The sequence below is a fragment of the Pogoniulus pusillus genome, chromosome 26, assembly GCF_015220805.1.
Source record: "Pogoniulus pusillus isolate bPogPus1 chromosome 26, bPogPus1.pri, whole genome shotgun sequence".
NCBI lineage: Eukaryota > Metazoa > Chordata > Aves > Piciformes > Lybiidae > Pogoniulus > Pogoniulus pusillus.
The window spans coordinates 3928292-3940299 of NC_087289.1; the positions used below are offsets into that span (position 1 = coordinate 3928292).

General features: G+C 47.6%; 1 protein-coding gene across 10 annotated transcripts in view; it reads right to left on the bottom strand.

Annotated features, from left to right (window-relative positions):
* The window catches only part of TP63 (tumor protein p63), a 176752-nt gene that overhangs the window by 149096 nt on the left and 15648 nt on the right, over nucleotides 1-12008 (bottom strand). For 2 of the 10 annotated variants that reach the window (XM_064165635.1, XM_064165633.1), the window contains exon 1: nucleotides 5717-6297. The exons of 4 other annotated variants lie outside the window; for them this stretch is intronic. The gene's annotated coding sequence lies outside the window, so the exon portion shown is untranslated. Of the gene's footprint in view, nucleotides 1-891; nucleotides 2273-4742; nucleotides 5009-5716; nucleotides 6298-12008 lie in introns of those variants that run through there. 4 more of the 10 variants (XM_064165632.1, XM_064165627.1, XM_064165628.1 and 1 more) reach the window with 4 other exon arrangements.

Sequence of the window (12008 nt, forward strand, 5' to 3'; positions counted from 1 at the left end):
CACCTGGCTACAGCCTCCCTTCAGGTAGTTGTAGACAGCAATGAGGCTATCCCTGAGACTCCTCTTCTGCAGGCTGCACACCCCCAGCTCCCTCAGCCTCTCCTCACAGGGCTGTGCTCCAGGCCCCCCACCAGCTTTGTTGCCCTTCTCTGGACACGTTCCAGTATCTCAACATCTCTCTTGAATTGAGGAGCCCAGAACTGGACACAGCACTCAAGGGGTGGCCTGACCAGTGCTGAGCACAGGGGCAGAATAACCTCCCATGTCCTACTGGCCACACTGTTCCTGATGCAGGCCAGGATGCCATTGGCTCTCTTGCCCACCTGGGCACACTGCTGGCTCATCTTCAGTTAATACCTACCGGTACCCCTGGGTCCCTTTTTTCCTGGCTGCTCTCCAACCACTCTCTCCCCAGCCTGTTGCTGATACATGTATAGGAAAAGAGCATAACTAACAGCATGCAGTACACTCATGTCGTTTAAAACCTCTTCTGGAACACCAACACCCAGCCATGCAAATAGAGCAGTGCAGGCTGCAGAGAGTATCTGCCCCATCTACAAATCGAAGCTTTCCTGATTTCAGTAACCTGCAGTGAAGGATTCTGCTTATGGAGCTGCTGTGTCTGTGCCAGGCAGACATATATCAGGGCTTTTCTGCAGCAAGCAAAGAGAGAGAGAGGCTCATGAAGAAGTGATAGTGATGGCAGAGTTGGCTAGTCCCGAAATACCAGTTCCCCCATAAATACGCAAATCAATTAGAGGTTACGAAATGCAGCAATTTTCTAGGGGTGTAGCTACATGCTTCTGAATTTAATGAGCAACTAAATGAAGTTGGGAGAGAGAAAGCAGAAACACACTTTAGGCTTCTACTGTTCTGTCCCTCAAAGCTTACCAAACTTCACAAGCCTTAGATCAACACCTGTTGACCCTCACGGGGTCTTCCAGCTCGTGTAATCCTGCAGTCCGTCCCCTTGGGGCTGATGACTCCTGGGAGGAGGGAGAAGTAGGATTGCCTGTCAGGCATGGAAAGTCAGGCACTTAGATGGGAAGTAGTCCAACCAATTTTGCAGATGGTTTGGGGAAAAGAAAAGGCCTAGAAAAAAATATCAAAAAGAGAAGACCTGCCAAGAGCATTAGGTTTGAAATGGCCTCAGTCAAATACCTCTCCATTTTCTCTTCTTTAAAGAATAAAAAGTTCAGCACCTTTCCTTTTCCAAAGCCAGATAAGGCACCTTGAGGATCCAGAGAGCTTTCATATCTCCTGCAAGAGCATGAACCTACCCTTACAAATGACAGGCTCCTCTCCCTCAAAAAGCAGAGCACTTTTCTAGAGGAACTTCAGATGAGTCCTTCATACTTTGCTTCTTATGTTCTGACCTGACCTCCTCTCCCCAGTATCCTACCTTGAAAACTAAACTAACCTTTGGAGCTTTAGGGCCAAGTGTTCACATCTGCTTAAGGGGCTTTCAGCTTGTTTGACTTGTCCCCTTTGCACAGTGAGAACTTCTGCTAATTCAGAGCCATGACTGAGAACTTTGCCCCCACTGAATTCTCTGCCATACTTTTGTGGAAGTCATCCTTTGCAGCAGCCTATTTTTTAAGGAAGAGAGAATATGGTAAGCCATTCCACTGGCTTCCTGAGGCTTTGAGAACAATGAGTAGCTCATTTATAGGTAATAATAGGCCTTTGTCATATAAAAAAGTAGAGAGTTGCTGTGCTATTAGAGCTGGGCATCAAATTTCCTTATCTTCGTTTTTGATGCACAGTTCTGTATTTGGATGCAATTTTCTGCTTACAAACCCACTTGAAAGACTACATTCATTGTTCTACATGCCTTAATTCTAAATGCTCCAGCCATGCTTGAGGGCTTCATCCCAGATTATGGAAGTGATGCTCTCAGGAGTAACCAGGGAAGTATCATTCTTTCCAGGAGAGGGCAGCAGCCATTCCTCAGCCAAAGGCCCAGAACTACTAAAAGCCTTGCTTTTGGGTCAGTGACAACCTTGATAATCGATAGAAGAGATCTCTGCTGTGCTGGGATGCTGATAGAAGCATGCTGCTTCTGTCGAACTGCAGGTATGGAAAGCAAATACTTTGCTACTGATTGAAATGTTTTGGTTAACTAGCAAGAGACTGTTGAAAAGGATACAGAAAGTTCAATCTCTACAGCATCAAGTGAGAAGAAAACTGTTAGATGGAATGAACTTTTAGTCAAACTCCCAGCTGTAAAGCCCTTATTTAGATCTACTCCAACTTTCTTCATCTTGCATATCTGAAAACAAAGAAAAGAATTTGGCAGAACTGAGTATCACAAACCAAAGAATCTACAATGTTGCATGGAATAAAAAAAACCAAGGGCAAACATTTTGCCTGGTTCTCAGTCACTGCAAAGAATCTAACTTCAGCACTACAATACCTGCAGAGGGTGTTTAGCCAAGAGGTGTGTGAGTATGGCACTATGTGGTCATTTGAGCTAGATTTCTAGCTCAGACATAGAGGAGAGGTGAACATTCTAAGGACAGGCCATATCATGGCAACAATGGATAAGTTAGTATCATTTCAATGGTGCATCAAGAGCTTTATGCCTAGAAGCACAGCTTGGACCTTCCCCTTGCTGGCTTCTGCTGCTACAGCTGCACCCGCTGCTATCTTCCCCCACTGCTGTTTTGGCTGCATCTGCTTTGCTCTTTCACCACTGCTTGACCCCTTCCCCATCTTCCTTAAGGTTATTATATTTCTCTAGCAGTTTCTTTATCTTTATGCTGTTCTATTCAAACTGTAAGAAACACAATGTCATCTTTCCCTGATGTCCCAAAAAACTCCATGTTGTGGTGAGTTCATTCTACCGGGGGAGGGATCCACCCTAACCCAGGACACACTATTAACGTCCTGGAATAGCTTCTGGTTTTGCTTTAATTACAAAAGTGAGGTCATGAGTGTAATTCATAGAATCAACCAGGTTGGAAGAGACCTCCAAGATCATCCAGGTCAACCTAGCACCCATCCCTAGCCAGTCAACTAGACCATGGCACTAAGTGCCTCATCCAGCCTTTGCTTCAACACCTCCAGGGATGGTGACTCCACCACCTCCCTGGGCAGCCCATTCCAATGCCAATCACTCTCTCTGGCAACAACTTCCTCCTAACATCCAGCCTAGACCTCCCCTGGCACAACTTGAGACTGTGTCCCCTTGTTCTATTGCTGGTTGCCTGGGAGAAGAGACCAACCCCACCTGGCTACAGCCTCCCTTCAGGTAGTTGTAGACAGCAATGAGCTCTGCCCTGAGCCTCCTCTTCTGCAGGCTGCACACCCCCAGCTCCCTCAGCCTCTCCTCATAGGGTTTGTGCTCCAGGCCCCCCACCAGCTTTGTTGCCCTTCTCAGGACACGTTCCAGCACCTCAACATCTCTCTTGAATTGAGGGGCCCAGAACTGGACACAGCACTCAAGCTGTGGCCTGACCAGTGCTGAGTACAGGGCCAGAATAACCTCCCTTGTCCTACTGGCCACACTGTTCCTGAATGCTCAACAAAAGACCAGTCCTCACTAACACTGAGCCCTCACAAACCAGATCTCAGACCTCAGGACTCCTCCTGAAGCCAGTTTATGGCTCCACAACAATCCTATTCTCTGTGTAATGGGGCAAGGGGAATTCATTTTGCTGCTACCAAAGAACCACTCCACAACACTTACTTTAAATTTGCATTACACAGAAACCTTTAAAAAGAAGATGTCGTTAGGCCAGAGGAGCTGGCTCCACTACATGCTTCTTAGGTAATAATATCTTTCTCACTCTGTAACTTCTGAAATATGGGTATGACATAAACCCTATGGAGGCTCATATCACCGAGATACTGCTACCTCAAGCCCTGCAGCCCTTCTCATTGGGTGCAGAAGAAACACACTGCAGCCAATCACCCTCCCATAGTAAGCAAAGATGCTTGGATACCGTGCTCTGGAGTCACGTCCTGCCTTCAGTGGTAACCCTAGAAAGACTATCTTCTCAGTTTGGTTATTAGATAACTTACAAAAATATCCCATGCTGTGCTCCCAGCACAAAGGGCACACAAGATCACAGGTGGAGCTCTGCCTGGCCTTGGGAGGATGCTAAGTTCAAATTAAGAAGGACATTGAGATGCTTGAACGTGTCCAGAGAAGGGCAATGAGGCTGGGGAGAGGCCTTGGGCACAGCCCTACGAGGAGAGGCTGAGGGAGCTGGGATTGGTTAGCCTGGAGAAGAGGAGGCTCAGGGGAGACCTTATTGCTGTCTACAACTACCTGAGGGGTGGTTGTGGCCAGGGGGAGGTTGCTCTCTTCTCTCAGGTGGCCAGCACCAGAACGAGAGGACACAGCCTCAGGCTGCACCAGGGGAGATTTAGGCTGGAGGTGAGGAGAAAGTTCTTCCCTGAGAGAGTCATTGGACACTGGAATGGGCTGCCCGGGGAGGTGGTGGAGTCGCCGTCCCTGGAGCTGTTCAAGGCAGGATTGGACGTGGGACTTGGTGCCATGGTCTGTGAGGTCTCTTCCAACCTTGGTGACACTGGGATACAAAGTGCAGATCAGTATTGCCAAGGGCAGTGTGACAGCATTTAGCTTTCTGGATAAAGGTCCTGGCATCTGGACAACATTTAGCATCTCTCTGGGAGACCTGAGCTCAGCTCACTGCTTTCAGAGAGGTTTGTTTTCAAACTAGGGGCATGTATGTTAGTTTTGAGTTAGAATGAAAAGGTTTGAGGAAAAATACCTTCAAGATAAATGTTCAGCTACTGTGGTGACACAACCACACCAGGATGCCAGGAAATGAGATGGTCCACTTCCCATCTTCCTCCCACACCGGTCAGGACGTGAGGCTCTGGTGCATGATGAAGTAGCTATTGCTTAATGAGCTATTGCACATCATCTAATGTGGTACAAGTGATTATGTCCAGGTCTTTGCCTGAGGCAAATGAAGCTTGGCTCTCTTTCCTCACATGTTAAATGCAATTTGCTGCACAGTAGGTGTCCATATATGCATTACTATCATATGGCAATGGGTACTGTTGACCTGCTATAATGTCAACAGTGATTATGCCTTTCCTAGCACAGAAAAAAAGGCAGGCTTGACCTCACAGCATGTAAGCACACACTTGGCTGATGTAGAAGCTGACCAACTGAATGCTATGGGCTGCCCAGGGAGGTGTTGGAGTCACCATCCCTGGAGGTCTTCAAGAGAAGACTGGATGAGGCATTTAGTGACATGGTCTAGTTGACTGGCTAGGGCTGGGTGCTAGGTTGGACTGGATGATCTTGGAGGTCTCTTCCAACCTGGTTGATTCTGTAATTCTAAGTAAAGCTTGAATAGAACACAGATCACTCACATAACTTGGATAAAGAAAGGTACTGAAAGTATGAAAAGCAATCAGCTAGAGATCTCCTAACAACTGTTTGTGTACTGAGAATCTTTTCCAGTTAAACACCATTGTCTCTCTGCAACTCAGCCATATAGTTTTGTGCCCAATGTCTGAAATGCAGCAATGGGAGCCAGGCTCACTCATGGATCGTTGTTAATGCAAGCTGAGCCAACCCTTCATGATTCTGATCAAAGAAATGCAATGCTGCAAAGCATTCCCCAGAGGCATTAAACTCACAAACCCTTAGCTTTTTCTTTGTAAAATACTGTAGCTACAGAGAGCAACGTGGACAAAACAGAACTGGGCTATCTTCCAAACTCCATCTCACCTCTTCTAAGAGTCTGATTGACAAACCCCTGGTATTGCAGAACAACAAAGGTCTTGCTTGGCTCCTCTAGGTGCTCCTGTGAAGCCTGAGGTGCTTGAATACCTTAATCAAACTCAAGTCATTCCATGATTCTATGATCTGGAGAAATACTGAACTTCAAGGATCAATTCTGCTTCAAGTGTACTTTGCTTCTCTTTGGTACAATGGAAAATGTGTTTCATTACAAAAAGAAAAGCAGGGTGGGGATGAGCAGTATTTCTTTTCATTTGAGAAGTCCTTGGAGAGAAAGACAAAGACTCTTCATGGAGGCATGTGCATCCTGAAAGTGTCCCTGTGGTCTTCAGCTAGCTGGGGAGAAAAAGCTGTGCTCTTCAGGCAGGTGGCTGATGAGACACTCCTCACAGCAGCTGATGAGTAGTCAGAAGAACCGTTGTGGTGAAAAGCATCTGAATAACCAGGAGGGTGGGTACACGACCAACAAACCCAGGGTGAATAATGCCATGCAAACAACTCGGTAGAACTGTCTGTTTGCACAAGGTGACCTCACCTCCGAGGACAAAACTTGGTCATAAAGTTTATCTGTTGAGGTGAGAAGTGATGGTTGCACTGGATGCCAGAGACAAAAGCAGAACTTTCCTAAGAGTCACTTTTCTAAGCAAAGGCCCCCTTCTCCTCAGCACAGTCCTGACTGCTTTGGGATGGAAAGAGGCAAGGTCTGCTGAAGCAGGTCCTGAGAGTGCTGACTACCACCCGAGTGTCACAGCGGGACAAAGTACCCTTTAAATAGCCTAAGCAATACACGGAGAATTCCTCCCAAGCAGACCCAAATAGCTGAGAGCTTCGTGGAAATACTGAACCTTCATCCAAAGACCACAGCTTGTCCTTATCTCAGGGAGGGTCAAGCAAAAAAATCATCTACATGTTGCCTACTCTGTAGCCAGATCGAGGTGATCAGATGTTATAGAAACTCAGGCTGTGCTAGGCACTAAATGAGTGCAGTTAAAAAAAGTAACTGCCTATGAACTCAAGGTGCAAGAAAAGCAACAGCTGGCCACAGGCAGCCATTGGAGAGAAGAGGCAGACAGCAAAGACTTCTGCCTGAAGAAGAGAATGTCTTTGTGCCAGATTCGGTGCTCTTAGAGCAAAATGTGTAAGGAAAGGATAGGATCTTCTCCCTCCCCTCTTTTGTCCTCTCTGTCAGATTAGCAGAGCACATGCACGTGTGAAAGGCAGGCTTCTTTAATCTTCCCTCCAGAAGAGCAGGCAGGCAGCGGCACCTTTGAATTTTGTGCTTGAGGCAACTGCAGCTCTGATCTCCAGTGATGCTGTTCTCTGTCTGTGGGACTACAGAAGACCATACCACTTTTCTTCTCCTTGACACGTCCTTCCTGAACCCCTGAGAGGCAGGCATTACTCCTTTCCTGTGCCTGAACACTAGAAGCAAATTTCTTGACAACTATCTGCCAAGCAGTTCTTAGCTTGATTTCTTCACCAGCATGGAAAGGAGTCACCATGGAAAATAACAGCCTTCTTCTTGTCCAAAATAAGGAAGATAAAAACAAAGCCGTGGAGAAACTCAAGAGAGTTTGTTAAAAGCTCCTCCTCTGGTGTGCGTCAAAGGAGGCACAAATGGGAGTTATTGCTGTCTCAAGAGCACAGGAGGAAGGAGAAACTACATGATGGCTCCAGTGCATGTGAACAGCTTTCCTTTGGTCAGCCATAGCAGCCTGCAGCCTTCCAGAGAAACTGCCTGCTGAGTGAGAGGAAAGGAGCTCCACAGACTCTATGCAAACACATCTAAACCTGCAGAGCAAGGGCAGCAGCATGCATGAGGGACACTGTGGCTGGCTTTCTGACATGGTGAAGGCTCCCAGCGTTACAAACCACAGTACCTTTGACCAAGTCACTTGAAAGCCATGCAGATGTTCTCTCTTTGCATCTTCACAGAAGCTGCAAACTCACATGAAGGCAAAATCTGTTAGTCCTACCACTCACCAGCAGGAAAACACATTGCCACTGAGGGGCAGCTGGAAGAGCCACGCAGCTGGAAACATGAATGCTCTGCTCCTCTGCCAGCTTTGTGCCAAGCACATCAATGTGCTTTCCTGCTGATCAGTTTTCCAGACCCTTTATTAAGCTTGAAAAAAAAACAAACAAGCAAGAGCTAGAAAGCCTTTGAATGCCCTGAGATGGAGATCATCCAGTCCAACCTAGCACTCAGCCCTAGCCAGTCAACCAGACCATGGCACTAAGTGCCTCATCCAGGCTTTTCTTGAAGACCTCCAGGGACGGTGCCTCCACCACCTCCCTGGGCAGCCCATTCCAATGCCAATCACTCTCTCTGGGAAGAGCTTCCTCCTAACATCCAGCCTATACCTACCCCTGCACAACTTGAGACTGTGTCCCCTTCTTCTGTTGCTGGTTGCCTGGGAGAAGAGGCCACTCCCCACCTGGCTACAGTGTCCCTTCAGGTAATTGCAGACAGCAATGAGGTCACCCCTGAGCCTCCTCTTCTCCAGGCTAAACACCCCCAACAACTTGGCTGGGCTAAGGCCAGAGCAGGGCTTCTCTGTGGGCTTTCCTGGTTTTCAGAGCATTAGCATTCTTCACCAAATGGAACACACATTTAAAATCCAACTTCTCTGAAACCTTCCTTGAGTCAAGCAAGTTTCCAACATCTGAAGTGGGATTTCTGATAGCTAAAGGAGGAGGAATAAGAAGGAAAAGGCAAGCAAGCTCCTGCTGCAAAATGGCAGCATGGTTCTGTGCCCTGCTGGAAGCCCAGGCCAGCTCAAGGAAAGATCAGTTAAGTCACAAAATGCTTACATGAGTGGAAGAGGTAACCGAACACATTCACGGAATTCGCAGCTATTAAGTGTCAAGAGAGTATCAGGATGGTCTGGGAAAGCACCTGGGGCAAGCACCACTACTTGTCCAGTTTTCAGACTTATTCCAAGCCATAAATGGGCAGAGCTAGAGACTACACAAATCCTTAGCCCATATGGACATGTCTTACTTGGCTTAGTGGACTCCTGGACTTCTCCTCTTGGAAGAGCTTCACTTCCATATAAATGCCTAAATGCTCACTGGATCAAAGTACACACAGGGGATGCAATAGGTCACTGGCCAGGGCTGGCAGATGGGATGGAAATCTTAAGCATAAATGCCCTGATTCTCTCTTAGGTTTCAGCACGTGAAGACTTCAGCTGTCATTGCAGCGAGAGACCCAATGAGACAATTCTGAGAGCTCCCTCAAGATTCAATTCCCCTCTACCACTTCCAGGTCTGTGAAAAGCTGAATTTGCAAAAGGTGCTACAACATTGTGAGCTGATGATACCATGTGAGCCACTGGCAAATAGCTCAAAGGTCCAAAGCTCTGCTTGCTGGTAACCATGGCACTGCAAATTCTGTTTGCTAAATACTGGCCCTGAAAGGGAAGGCAAAGGTGAGAAGCTTGCAGAAGACAGGCTATGGTGCATGTTGCTAAGCCACTGAGCAATAACATGTTGTGTGTCTCATGGGTGTGATGGCATCGGTCAGAACAGGCATGTGACTCAGCCCTACCAACACTGAGCTGAACCTTGTACAGCACATGGCTCTTCTCGTCTGGAGGGGGTACTGGGAGAAGAGAATACCAATCCAGCAAGAAAGCCTTTTACATTTCATATTGTTCATAGAAACAGCAACAGTTTGTAAATACCAAACACTTCCTCGATGCAAGCCAGCCAGGCCTTTTCAACTTCACCCAGCAACACTCAGGCAGCAGCTGTACAATGAAGTTTCCAGTCACCAGGAAACCATTCTCAACTGCCCCAGATTTGGAGATGAGGCTTGTGTAGGACAGGAGAGTCAGAAGTGAGCTAAGCCCTAAACCTCTGAGGAGCACTGTCTGTAGGAACTCAATTTACATTCACCTCTCACTGAGAAGCAAAGAGCTTAACAAAGCTCAAAACAAAGAATCATAGAATCAAGCAGGTTGGAAGAGACCTCCAAGAGCATCCAGTCCAATCTAGCACCCAGCCCTAGCCAGTCAACTAGACCATGGCACCAAGTGCCTCATCCAGGCTTTGCTTGAACACCTCCAGGGATGGTGACTCCACCACCTCCCTGGGCAGCCCATTCCAATGCCAATCACTCTCTCTGTGAAGAGTTTCCTCCTAACATCCAGCCTATACCCACCCTGGCACAACTTGAGACTGTGTCCCCTTGTTCTGTTGCTGGTTGCCTGAGAGAAGAGACCAACCCCACCTGGCTACAATGTCCCTTCAGGTAGTTGTAGGCAGCAATGAGATCTCAGTGTTCATAATAGAACCAACTGGAAATGGCCTGGACAGGCTGTACCCACACTGGAACCTTCAGCCTCCCTAAAACTTTGCACTGCTCCATGAAGACTGTCCTTCACCCAAAATGCCTCATGCCCCCACTGGGTCCACATGCCTTTAAAAAAGTTAACCATGTGCCCTTCATCCTAAATGTTAACCAGGGACAGGGTGGTGGGGAAGGAAAGCAAGCAGCCAAAAAGTATTGCAGAAGGTGCCATCAGCAGCCACTCTGCTGAATCACTCCAGCACATTGCACGTATAGGGAAGGATAAGGCTCTCTCCATCCATCTTTCCTAGCCACTCTATGCAAGTGTTTCTTACATGGATGAGTGCTAAAGAGCCTCAAATGCTCCTGCAGACACTAAACTAGATGTGGTTAAGCCCAAGTCATAATTTACCAATACCAGCTGTCTCCTGGGATAAGCAGAAACATGCTGGGGTCAGGATGTGTAAAATAACCCTATTAAATTATTTTTCACTAGCTGCCTGTGCTCACAAACACACTTTGCACATAACTGATGAAAGAGGCTGTGGCAAGAGCAGGTGAACAGAAGTTGAGGTTCGTGCTCCCCAAGATTGCAGTGTGGCTAGTCTAGCAGGCACCACAGCAAGTCCTTTGTTGGGGAGCAACTCCCACACTGATGCTCAGAGTGGAGGAGAAAAGTCACATCAGGAATTCTACTTTTGCTAGGAGCTTCCTTGCCTTAGAGCTGGCAGCTTCTCAAAGGAGATGAGGTGAAGAGTCAGTGAGTAGATTGGGATGGAACAAAAACAATCCCTGTGGCCTCTTGACCCCAGCAGCACAACAAACTGTGCTTTGGAAAAGTCTAAGTTCACACTCATCAGTTCTTTTGATTCCTATGTCATAGAGTGATGGTTTGGGTTGGAAGGAACCCAGGTGGCCAGGAGAACCAATGGCATCCTGGCCTAGATCAGGAATGGTGTACAGCACCCCTGTACTCAGCACTGGTCAGGCCACACCTGGAGTACTATGTCCAGGTCTGGGCTCCTCAGTTCAAGAGAGATTTCAAGACAGATGTTGAGATACTGGAAGGTGTCCAGAGAAGGGCAATGAAGCTGGTGAGGGGCCTGGAGCACAGCCCTGTGAGGAGAGGCTGAGGGAGCTGGGGGTGTGCAGCCTGCAGAAGAGGAGGCTCAGGGCAGACCTCATTGCTGTCTACAACTACCTGAAGGGAGGCTGTAGCCAGGTGGGGTTGGACTGGATAATTTTGGAGGTCTCTTCCAACCTGGTTGATTCTATGAACCTTAAAGATTATCAAGCTCAAATTCTCCCTGCCAAGAGCAGGGACATCTTCCACTAGACCAGGTTCCTCAAAGCCCCATCCAATCTTGAGCACTGCTAGGGAGGAAGCATCCACAAACTCTCTGTGGAACCCATTCCAGTGTCTCATCACTCTCACAGCAAATAATTTCTTCCCAATATCTAATCTAAATCCACACTTTTCCAGTTTGAAACCATTACTCTTCATCCTTATCACTACACTTCCTAATAAAGACTCCCTTTCCACATCTTTCCTACAGGCCCCCTTTAAAAACTGAAAGGTCACAATAAGGTCTCCATGGAGTCTTCTCCAGGTGGAACAACCTCAGCTCTCTCAGCGGGCCACATAGGGGAAGTATTCCATCCCCATGATGACTTTTGTAGCTCTCCTCTGGACTTGCCCAAGCAAGTCCATGTCTTGAAGCTAGGGATCCCAGAGCTGAACAGAGTACTCCAGGTGTGGTTTCAAGAGAGTTAGGTAGACAGCCAGCATCACCTCCCTCCAGTTTGACAGGCATCAGTCCTGTCCTTCAGCACTGTAGCATAACCTGCAGAGACCTAGCTGGTTTTGGGCTTTGTTGGTTTGTTTGGGGTTGTTTGTTTGTTTGTTTGCTCTCAGAAACTCTGCTCTCACAGCATTTTCGACTCAATTTAGGGCTACCAACACAACCGGCTCCTCTTCTTGCA